Source organism: Oncorhynchus kisutch, linkage group LG11, assembly GCF_002021735.2.
Source record: "Oncorhynchus kisutch isolate 150728-3 linkage group LG11, Okis_V2, whole genome shotgun sequence".
Classification (NCBI taxonomy): domain Eukaryota; kingdom Metazoa; phylum Chordata; class Actinopteri; order Salmoniformes; family Salmonidae; genus Oncorhynchus; species Oncorhynchus kisutch.
In genome coordinates this window covers 24,220,027-24,232,328 of record NC_034184.2, presented here as the reverse complement: position 1 = coordinate 24,232,328, position 12,302 = coordinate 24,220,027, and positions in this window count along the sequence as shown.

Genomic DNA, 12,302 nt, shown 5'->3' with positions numbered 1-12,302 from the left:
AGGGCCAATCGCACCAGCATATGGTCTCACAAGGGGTCTGAGGATCTCGTCTCATCACTGTCAAACGCTCCCTAAAATACTTCTGTGAGCAGGCCTTTCTAATCGACCTGGCCCGGGTATCCTGGAAGGACATTGACCTCATCCCGTCAGTTGAGGATGCCTGGTCATTCTTTAAAAGTAACTTCCTCACCATTTTAGATAAGCATGCTCCGTTCAAAAAATGCAGAACTAAGAACAGATACAGCCCTTGGTTCACCCCAGACCTGACTGCCCTCGACCAGCACAAAAACATCCTGTGGCGGACTGCAATAGCATCGAATAGTCCCCGTGATATGCAACTGTTCAGGGAAGTCCGGAACCAATACACGCAGTCAGTCAGGAAAGCTAAGGCCAGCTTCTTCAGGCAGAAGTTTGCATCCTGTAGCTCCAACTCCAAAAAGTTCTGGGACACTGTGAAGTCCATGGAGAACAAGAGCACCTCCTCCCAGCTGCCCACTGCACTGAGGCTAGGTAACACGGTCACCACTGATAAATCCATGATTATCGAAAACTTCAATAAGCATTTCTCAACGGCTGGCCATGCCTTCCGCCTGGCTACTTCAACCTCGGCCAACAGCTCCGCCCCCCCCGCAGCTCCTCGCCCAAGCCTCTCCAGGTTCTCCTTTACCCAAATCCAGATAGCAGATGTTCTGAAAGAGCTGCAAAACCTGGACCCGTACAAATCAGCTGGGCTTGACAATCTGGACCCTCTATTTCTGAAACTATCTGCCACCATTGTCGCAACCCCTATTACCAGCCTGTTCAACCTCTCTTTCATCTCGTCTGAGATCCCCAAGGATTGGAAAGCTGCCGCAGTCATCCCCCTCTTCAAAGGGGGAGACACCCTGGACCCAAACTGTTACAGACCTATATCCATCCTGCCCTGCCTATCTAAGGTCTTCGAAAGCCAAGTCAACAAACAGGTCACTGACCATCTCAAATCCCACCGTACCTTCTCCGCTGTGCAATCTGGTTTCCGAGCCGGTCATGGGTGCACCTCAGCCACACTCAAGGTCCTAAACGATATCATAACCGCCATCGATAAAAGACAGTACTGTGCAGCCGTCTTCATCGACCTTGCCAAGGCTTTCGACTCTGTCAATCACCATATTCTTATCGGCAGACTCAGTAGCCTCGGTTTTTCGGATGACTGCCTTGCCTGGTTCAAAAATTACTTTGCAGACAGAGTTCAGTGTGTCAAATCGGAGGGCATGCTGTCCGGTCCTCTGGCAGTCTCTATGGGGGTGCCACAGGGTTCAATTCTCGGGCTGACTCTTTTCTCTGTGTATATCAATGATGTTGCTCTTGCTGCAGGCGATTCCCTGATCCACCTCTACGCAGACGACACCATTCTATATACTTTCGGCCCGTCTTTGGACACTGTGCTATCTAACCTCCAAACAAGCTTCAATGCCATACAACACTCCTTCCGTGGCCTCCAACTGCTCTTAAACGCTAGTAAAACCAAATGCATGCTTTTCAACCGGTCGCTGCCTGCACCCGCATGCCCGACTAGCATCACCACCCTGGATGGTTCCGACCTAGAATATGTGGACGTCTATAAGTACCTAGGTGTCTGGCTAGACTGCAAACTCTCCTTCCAGACTCATATCAAACATCTCCAATCGAAAATCAAATCAAGAGTCGGCTTTCTATTCCGCAACAAAGCCTCCTTCACTCAAGCCGCCAAGCTTACCCTAGTAAAACTGACTATCCTACCGATCCTCGACTTCGGCGATGTCATCTACAAAATGGCTTCCAACACTCTACTCAGCAAACTGGATGCAGTCTATCACAGTGCCATCCGTTTTGTCACTAAAGCACCTTATACCACCCACCACTGCGACTTGTATGCTCTAGTCGGCTGGCCCTCGCTACATATTCGTCACCAGACCCACTGGCTCCAGGTCATCTACAAGTCTATGCTAGGTAAAGCTCCGCCTTATCTCAGCTCACTGGTCACGATGGCAACACCCATCCGTAGCACGCGCTCCAGCAGGTGTATCTCACTGATCATCCCTAAAGCCAACACCTCATTTGGCCGCCTTTCGTTCCAGTACTCTGCTGCCTGTGACTGGAACGAATTGCAAAAATCGCTGAAGTTGGAGACTTTTATCTCCCTCACCAACTTCAAACATCAGCTATCTGAGCAGCTAACCGATCGCTGCAGCTGTACATAGTCTATTGGTAAATAGCCCACCCTTTTCACCTACCTCATCCCCATACTGTTTTTATTTATTTACCTTTCTGCTCTTCTGCACACCTATATCTCTACCTGTACATGACCATCTGATCATTTATCACTCCAGTGTTAATCTGCAAAATTGTAATTATTTGCCTACCTCCTCATGCCTTTTGCACACATTGTATATAGACCCCCCCTTTGATTTCTACTGTGTTATTGACTTGTTAATTGTTTACTCCATGTGTAACTCTTTGTTGTATGCTCACACTGCTATGCTTTATCTTGGCCAGGTCGCAGTTGCAAATGAGAACTTGTTCTCAACTAGCCTACCTGGTTAAATAAAGGTGAAATAAATAAATACAAATAAGGGCAGTCAGAGGAGACTTAAATTGCTGTGCGGCCCCCCAAAGAAATGCCACCCCACACCATGACTGACCCACCGCCAAACCGGTCATGCTGGAGGATGTTGCAGGCAGCAGAACGTTCTCCATGGCGTCTCCAGACTCTGTCACGTCTATCACATGTGCTCAGTGTGAACCTGCTTTCATCTGTGAAGAGCACAGGGTGCCAGTGGCGAATTTGCCAATCTTGGTGTTCTCTGGCAAATGCCAAACGTCCTGCACGGTGTTGGGCTGTAAGCACAACCCCCACCTGTGGACGTCGGGCCCTCATACCACCCTCATGGAGTCTGTTTCTGACCGTTTGAGCAGACACATGCACATTGGTGACCTGCTGGAGGTCATTTTGCAGGGCTCTGGCAGTGCTCCTCCTGCTCCTCCTTGCACAAAGGCGGTGGTAGCGGTCCTGCTGCTGGGTTGTTGCCCTCCTACGGCCTCCTCCACGTCTCCTGATGTACTGGCCTGTCTCTTGGTAGCGCCTCCATGCTCTGGACACTACGCTGACAGACACAGCAAACCTTGCCACAGCTCGCATTGATGTGCCATCCTGGATGAGCTGCACTACCTGAGCCACTTGTGTGGGTTGTAGGCTCCGTCTCATGCTACCACTAGAGTGAATGCACCGCCAGCATTCAAAAGTGACCAAAACATCAGCCGGGAAGCATAGGAACTGAGAAGTGGTCTGTGGTCACCACCTGCTAATTGCCTATAATTTCCACCTGATGTCTATTCCATTTGCACAACAGCATGTGAAATTTATTTTCAATCAGTGTTGCTTCCTAAGTGGACAGTTTGATTTCACAGAAGTGTGATTGACTTGGAGTTACATTGTGTTGTTTCAGTGTTCCCTTTATTTTTTTGAGCAATGTATATATATATATACATACCATTTTCACAGTATAGGGTCAACCTGATCAATACTTGCTGGCACTGACATTTTCTTTCCAAATCGTCATTTTCAGCAAGGTTCCAGCGAAATCTCTTTGCATAACCAAGCCAACCAGCCAGCCAAGTACAGCTTGACTCGGCTCTGTAGTGTGAAAAGCCATACAGTGCAATAGCCTCTCTGTGATGTCTGTGTACAAGTGTTTCCAAGGCCACGCTCTGTGAGAAAAGCCTTTATTCTTTCTCGGTGTCTCTCTGAGACTGGGACTTCTAAAGAAGAGATCAGACAGCAAGGAGCTTTGTTCCTGTCAGAGGACTCTCGAGTCACACACACACACACACAGACACACACACACACACACACACACAGGAACACATACACAAACACAGGAGTACATACATATATAGAAACACATACACACTTTGCTGTCTCAATGCCATTGTATCTAAATTATAGTTTTTTCCAACTGCTTACACACAAAATCTTTTCATGTCACACGATTTTTGAAACCTCTCACTCAAAGTGCAAAACTACACACCAAATGTGAAAAACCATAAGCTATTTCTCAGCCTTTGACTCAGTTGTCAATTTCATAAAACACTTTTTTCAAAATACTACACACAATTCTCAACCTAAAACACTAAAATCTAACAGGAAGTGACTTGCTTTCCTTTTCCAAACATAACCAATCAAAATGCTACACTTATTCACCAGGTCACACACACACTCCTCACATGTGCAAACACTAATAGCTGATCACTAACCAATCACTGCTTTACTGTAGTATAGGCCTATAAATAGGTCAAAGGTCAGATGACCTGTTTTGAACAATGGATGCCAACAATGGTCAGAGCAAGAGGAGTAGGAGGGAGAGGAAGAGGAAGAGGACGAGGTCAAAGAAGAGAAGGAAGGAGAGGCATCTCTAATGAGATTAGGGCAAAATTTCAACCACGGTTTGACCATGAGAGAGGCTGGACTGAGAGTCCAGCCCAATTTGAGTCGATTTACAATGGCGTCCATAATTCGAACCTTCAGAAATGAGAACAGGTATGCAACTATCTAATGACTATTTTAGCATTACAGTAATGTACTGTAAAATACGTATGACTTCATAGTATTGCATAAACATTTGTAACTCTAAGCCATCCATTTACTGCACTGCACTGAATGAATAAGGTTGGTTATCATGCTGTACTACATTTTTTTGTACATCGTTTACAGTTCCTATGCTGAACACATACTGTGTTTGAATTCTGTACAGAGTGGAAAGGCAAAGACATCATGGAGGACGAGGATGCTTGTTTACAGATGTACAAGAGACTGCAATTATAAATATGGTCTATGTGGGAACATAGAGGTTGCCTCTGTCCAAGGTTGGACACGCCATGCTAGGAGATTCTTCCCTCGATGTTTGGCAAGAGAAAACCTATCTTGTGAAGTGGACGAAGTATCGTGGCCAGACTCAGGCCTGAGAAGAGATGAAGCGTAGCTTAGCACTGGTGACTGCCCCCCCCCCCTCCCCTAGCAATTCCTGTACTGCCCCCTTGGGACGCCACACACACAATTGTGTTCTTTACTGTATTCTAAAGAATATACTTTTAGTTTACATATGTTTATGGTTTTGTTGTATGCTACTGTATACAACAGTAATGTTTGGCCTAATAAATATTTTCTGTTTCTACATTGCATTGGTGTTTACAGTGTACTTGTTACCCCTCTCAGCCGATTACTTTCACTGTAGAACATTGTATTGAAATGTAGATATAAGCCTATGAAAGACCAAAGAGCTTTAGATTTAGAACAACAGTGTTTACATGGTATATCCAAAAATGTAGTATTATGAAAGCAGTGTTTGCCATTTGATGCAAATGCTTCATTCTGACATGTGTTTATGGCATTTTGAATGCAGTGTTACATTTTGAAGGAGATGTGAGGCATTTGCATTTTGTGTGTGCAGTTTTGGGAATTGTGTGTAGAGTTTTGAAAAAAAGGAGACCGTTTTGAAAACTTGTGTAAGCATTTGGAAAACACTGTAATATTAAGATGTTAATGTTTTCTTGGCCTCCAGTGTGTGTGTGTGTGTGCATACGTTTGTGTTTACTGCTGCCAAAGCAGTGTGTGTGTGTGTGTGTGCATACGTTTGTGTTTACTGCTGCCAAAGCAGTGTGTGTGTGTGTGTGTGTGTGTGTGTGTGTGCATACGTTTGTGTTTACTGCTGCCAAAGCTGTGTGTGTGTGTGTGTGTGTGTGTGCATACGTTTGTGTTTACTGCTGCCAAAGCTGTGTGTGTGTGTGTGTGTGTGTGTGTGTGTGTGTGTGTGTGTGTGTGTGTGTGTGTGTGTGTGTGTGTGTGTGTGTGCATACATTTGTGTTTACTGCTGCCAAAGCTGTGTGTGTGTGTGTGTGTGTGTGTGTGTGTGTGTGTGTGTGTGTGTGTGTGTGTGTGTGTGTGTGTGTGTGTGTGTGTGTGTGTGTGTGTGTATACGTTTGTGTTTACTGCTGCCAAAGCTGTGTGTGTGTGTGTGTGTGTGCATACGTTTGTGTTTACTGCTGCCAAAGCTGTGTGTGTGTGTGTGTGTGTGTGTGTGTGTGTGTGTGTGTGTGTGTGTGTGTGTGTGTGTGTGTGTGTGTGTGTGTGTGTGTGTGTGTGTGTGTGTGCAGAGAAGTATAGGGAAAAAACATCTGAAAAGGAAGAAACATTCAAATGCAAAAACCATCGGCAATTTGTTCTGATCAAGCAATAGGCTTCAAAGATGTGCTTTTTACCAAAGTTTCCAAAGTAACATGGAAAGTTGTAACAAGACAGGAGAGGAGCAAGCTGCAGTTCAGGGCTGCTGAGTAGAGAGCAAGAACTGAGGAGAGGGGGAGGGCTACACACATACACACTCAAACACCCACACATACACACACTATTTAAAATGCACCAGTTGGGATATAACTTATAACTTAAATATAAAAGCGAGACATCACATTTACTGTTTTGCCCAAGATGAATCCTTAACTTTATACATGGATTTTATGAAAGTGTTTTAAAAAAAATTACAGTATAAAGGGCTCTATTCAATCTGTATCGCTATTGCGCGATAGAAGTGTAAAGGTTATTTCTGATTGAGCCGACATATGCAGCATTTACCCTAAATGTAGTCTCCGCTAACGCGGGATCATTGTCTTTACATTTCTATCACGCTGTAATGCTGAACTTCCATTATACAGTTTGAATGAAGCCCAAAGTGCCCTTCTTCAATTCATCTTACAATAAGTGGCTTCAAAATATAAAATTAAGAAGGCAAAGTCTGAAGTCTGCACATGTCCTCACCCAAACCATCCATGATTCCCTAATATCAAAACATTATACACATATTTTATATATTTTTTATTTCACCTTTATTTGACCAAGTAGGCTAGTTGAGAACAAGTTCTCATTTACTACTGCGACCTGGCCAAGATAAAGCAAAGCAGTGCGACACAAACAACAACACAGAGTTACACATGGGATAAACAAGCGTATAGCCAATGACACAATAGAAAAAAAAGAAAGTCGATATACAGTGTGTGCAAATGGCGTGAGGTGGTAAGGCAATAAATAGGACATACACTGCTCAAAAAAATAAAGGGAACACTTAAACAACACAATGTAACTCCAAGTCAATCACACTTCTGTGAAATCAAACTGTCCACTTAGGAAGCAACACTGATTGACAATAAATTTCACATGCTGTTGTGCAAATGGAATAGACAACAGGTGGAAATTATAGGCAATTAGCAAGACACCCCCAATAAAGGAGTGGTTCTGCAGGTGGTGACCACAGACCACTTCTCAGTTCCTATGCTTCCTGGCTGATGTTTTGGTCACTTTTGAATGCTGGCGGTGCTTTCACTCTAGTGGTAGCATGAGACGGAGTCTACAACCCACACAAGTGGATCAGGTAGTGCAGCTCATCCAGGATGGTACATCAATGCGAGCTGTGGCAAGAAGGTTTGCTGTGTCTGTCAGCGTAGTGTCCAGAGCATGGAGGCGCTACCAGGAGACAGGCCAGTACATCAGGAGACGTGGAGGAGGCCGTAGGAGGGCAACAACCCAGCAGCAGGACCGCTACCTCCGCCTTTGTGCAAGGAGGAGCAGGAGGAGCACTGCCAGAGCCCTGCAAAATGACCTCCAGCAGGCCACAAATGTGCATGTGTCTGCTCAAACGGTCAGAAACAAACTCCATGAGGGTGGTATGAGGGCCCGGCGTCCACAGGTGGGAGTTGTGCTTACAGCCCAACACCGTGCAGGACGTTTGGCATTTGCCAGAGAATATCAAGATTGGCAAATTCACCACTGGCACCCTGTGCTCTTCACAGATGAAAGCAGGTTCACACTGAGCATGTGACAGACGTGACAGAGTCTGGAGACGCCGTGGAGAACGTTCTGCTGCCTGCAACATCCTCCAGCATGACCGGTTTGGCGGTGGGTCAGTCATGGTGTGGGGTGGCATTTCTTTGGGGGGCCGCATAGCCCTTCCTGTGCTCGCCAGAGGTAGCCTGACTGCCATTAGGTACCGAGATGAGATCCTCAGACCCCTTGTGAGACCATATGCTGGTGCGGTTGGCCCTGGGTTCCTCCTAATGCAAGACAATGCTAGACCTCATGTGGCTGGAGTGTGTCAGCAGTTCCTGCAAGAGGAAGGCATTGATGCTATGGACTGGCCCGCCCGTTCCCCAGACCTGAATCCAATTGAGCACATCTGGGACATCATGTCTCGCTCCATCCACCAACGCCACGTTGCACCACAGACTGTCCAGGAGTTGGTGGATGCTTTAGTCCAGGTCTGGGAGGAGATCCCTCAGGAGACCATCCGCCACCTCATCAGGAGCATGCCCAGGCATTGTAGGGAGGTCATACAGGCATGTGGAGGATCGGTTCGATAGTCAGCTTTACGATGGTATGTTTGGAGGCGTGAGTGAAGGAGGTTTTGTTTCGGAATAGTAAATAAGGAATAAGAGGCAGAATGATGTCATTTCCCAACTCTAACTCAACCTCTCTCTGATGAGTTAGTGGGTGTGAGAGAAGGGCTCCTCTTCATTGCCTACTGTCTGAATTCATATTGTTATACCCCATCGATATTCATGAGGAATCTCAGTGCCTACACAGAGAGAGAGAGGAAGAAAGGGAGAGAGGGAGAGAGGGGGGGGCAGATGAGAAGAGAGGGAGAAGGTCACAGATAGAGAGAAAGGGGAGATAGGGACAGATACAGACAAGGAAGAAGAGAGATAGAGAGACAGTAGAGAGACAAGGGAAGGGGGTAAGAGAGGAATAGAAAGATGGAGATAGACAGAGACAGAGAGGCAGGGAAAATGAAAGAGGCAGGGAGAGAGAGAGTGAGGCATGGGCAGAGAGAGAGAGAGGCATGGGCAGAGAGAGAGAGAGAGAGAGAGAGAGAGAGAGAGAGAGAGAGAGAGAGAAAGAGGCAGGAGAGTGCGAGAGTGTATGTGTTTCTAGGTGGATTGCTGCCAAGGTAATCTGAATAATGTAACTCAAGGACACTTCTTCATTGCCTGAGGCTCAGAACTCTACCTCTCTGATGGCACTATACTGGTTTATCTATTTAACCTCTATCAAGCCCTCTTTATCTCTGTGAAATGAATTTCCTTTCATTTTAACGAAGGGTGCCCAGCAGAAATAGGTGGGATGGGCTGAGGGAAACTGAAGGTTGGGATGTGGAACTGGAGACAAGTGGGAGTGAAGTTGCTGAGTGGGGGATAGAATGACGGTACATTGTTGTTTTCTGTTGTTGTTTTCCTTTGTTGTTGTCTCTTTTCTCTTTTGTTCTTTTTGTTGGTTGTTCCGGCATTGGGTGGGTGGTGATTTTGGTTGGGTTGAAGTGGGCAGTGGAGAGGGGGGGTGGGGGGTGGAGAAGGGGTGTTTTGGGGGTGGGGAGTGGAGTGGAGGGGAAGGTTTTTGCGGGAGGGACTGTGGGGGGGGGGTATTGGATGGTTGAGGGGCAGCTCTCGTATGGGGGGATCTTGTATGGTTGATTGCCTGGTGTTTGGGAGCTTGGGGCGGTAGCCGAGAGGTCGCTGGTTCGGGTTTCTGATTCGACTGGGTGGGGGATCTGGACGCTAGACTCTGGTTGCTCCTGTGGGTCACTCTGGATGGGAGTGTCTGCTGGATGACTGAATGTAATGTACATTTTGAGCGGCTTCACTGCAGGTAGATTGTATGTTTAAAGAAATAATCATAAAAAGTTATACATGTATATATATATACAGTGCCTTGCGAAAGTATTCGGCCCCCTTGAACTTTGCGACCTTTTGCCACATTTCAGGCTTCAAACATAAAGATATAAAACTGTATTTTTTTGTGAAGAATCAACAACAAGTGGGACACAATCATGAAGCGGAACGACATTTATTGGATATTTCAAACTTTTTTAACATATCAAAAACTGAAAAATTGGGTGTGCAAAATTATTCAGCCCCTTTACTTTCAGTGCAGCAAACTCTCTCCAGAAGTTCAGTGAGGATCTCTGAATGATCCAATGTTGACCTAAATGACTAATGATGATAAATACAATCCACCTGTGTGTAATCAAGTCTCCGTATAAATGCACCTGCACTGTGATAGTCTCAGAGGTCCGTTAAAAGCGCAGAGAGCATAATGAAGAACAAGGAACACACCAGGCAGGTCCGAGATACTGTTGTGAAGAAGTTTAAAGCCGGATTTGGATACAAAAAGATTTCCCAAGCTTTAAACATCCCAAGGAGCACTGTGCAAGCGATAATATTGAAATGGAAGGAGTATCAGACCACTGCAAATCTACCAAGACCTGGCCGTCCCTCTAAACTTTCAGCTCATACAAGGAGAAGACTGATCAGAGATGCAGCCAAGAGGCCCATGATCACTCTGGATGAACTGCAGAGATCTACAGCTGAGGTGGGAGACTCTGTCCATAGGACAACAATCAGTCGTATATTGCACAAATCTGGCCTTTATGGAAGAGTGGCAAGAAGAAAGCCATTTCTAAAAAATATCCATAAAAAGTGTTGTTTAAAGTTTGCCACAAGCCACCTGGGAGACACACCAAACATGTGGAAGAAGGTGCTCTGGTCAGATGAAACCAAAATTGAACTTTTTGGCAACAATGCAAAACGTTATGTTTGGCGTAAAAGCAACACAGCTCATCACCCTGAACACACCATCCCCACTGTCAAACATGGTGGTGGCAGCATCATGGTTTGTGCCTGCTTTTCTTCAGCAGGGACAGGGAAGATGGTTAAAATTGATGGGAAGATGGATGGAGCCAAATACAGGACCATTCTGGAAGAGAACCTGATGGAGTCTGCAAAAGACCTGAGACTGGGACGGAGATTTGTCTTCCAACAAGACAACGATCCAAAACATAAAGCAAAATCTACAATGGAATGGTTCAAAAATAAACATATCCAGGTGTTATAATGGCCAAGTCAAAGTCCAGACCTGAATCCAATCGAGAATCTGTGGAAAGAACTGAAAACTGCTGTTCACAAATGCTCTCCATCCAACCTCACTGAGCTCAAGCTGTTTTGCAAGGATGAATGGGAAAAAATGTCAGTCTCTCGATGTGAAAAACTGATAGAGACATACCCCAAGCGACTTACAGCTGTAATCGCAGCAAAAGGTGGCGCTACAAAGTATTAACTTAAGGGGGCTGAATAATTTTGCACGCCCAATTTTTCCGTTTTTGATTTGTTAAGAAAGTTTGAAATATCCAATAAATGTCGTTCCACTTCATGATTGTGTCCCACTTGTTGTTGATTCTTCACAAAAAAATACAGTTTTATATCTTTATGTTTGAAGCCTGAAATGTGGCAAAAGGTCGCAAAGTTCAAGGGGGCCGAATACTTTCGCAAGGCACTGTAGTTTGTTTGATAGGGGACTGACATATATATTAAACATTCACACAGTGGATGATCAACATTTGTGTTTTTTTACAGCATGAACTCCTTGATGTAAAATAAAAAGGTGAGACTTGGCCCAAGACAGCAAAAGTTCCAATATTATTTCCTTACTTTAAAAGAACATGTGCAGACTGACAGACAATGTATAGGAAGGTAAAATTGTCTGAATATTTTCATGTACTTCCATGTTACTGGAAAATATAATTCAAGCATTATAATGGTGAAGCTGCCACACCCATTTTGGATATTACAACTCCAAAAAAGTTACAGCCAACACCAGTTTTTATCCCTTTAGACATCACGTGTGATAGTGGAGGTAAACCCAGGCCCTGCATGTCCCCAGGCACCCTCATTTGTTGACTTCTGTGATCGAAAAAGCCTTGGTTTCATGCATGTCAACATCAGAAGCCTCCTCCCTAAGTTTGTTTTACTCACTGCTTTAGCACACTCTGCTAACCCTGATGTCCTTGCTGTGTCTGAATCCTGGCTCAGGAAGGCCACCAAAAATTCAGAGATTTCCATACCCAACTATAACATCTTCCGTCAAGATAGAACTGCCAAAGGGGGAGGAGTTGCAGTTTACTGCAGAGATAGCCTGCAAAGTAATGTCATACTTTCCAGGTCCATACCCAAACAGTTCGAACTACTAATTTTGAAAATTACTCTCTCCAGAAATAAGTCTCTCACGGTTGCCGCCTGCTACCGACCCCCCTCAGCTCCCAGCTGTGCCCTGGACACCATTTGTGAATTGATCGCCCCCCATCTAGCTTCAGAGTTTGTTCTGTTAGGTGACCTAAACTGGGATATGCTTAACACCCCGCCAGTCCTACAATCTAAGCTAGATGCCCTCAATCTCACACAAATCATCAAGGAAC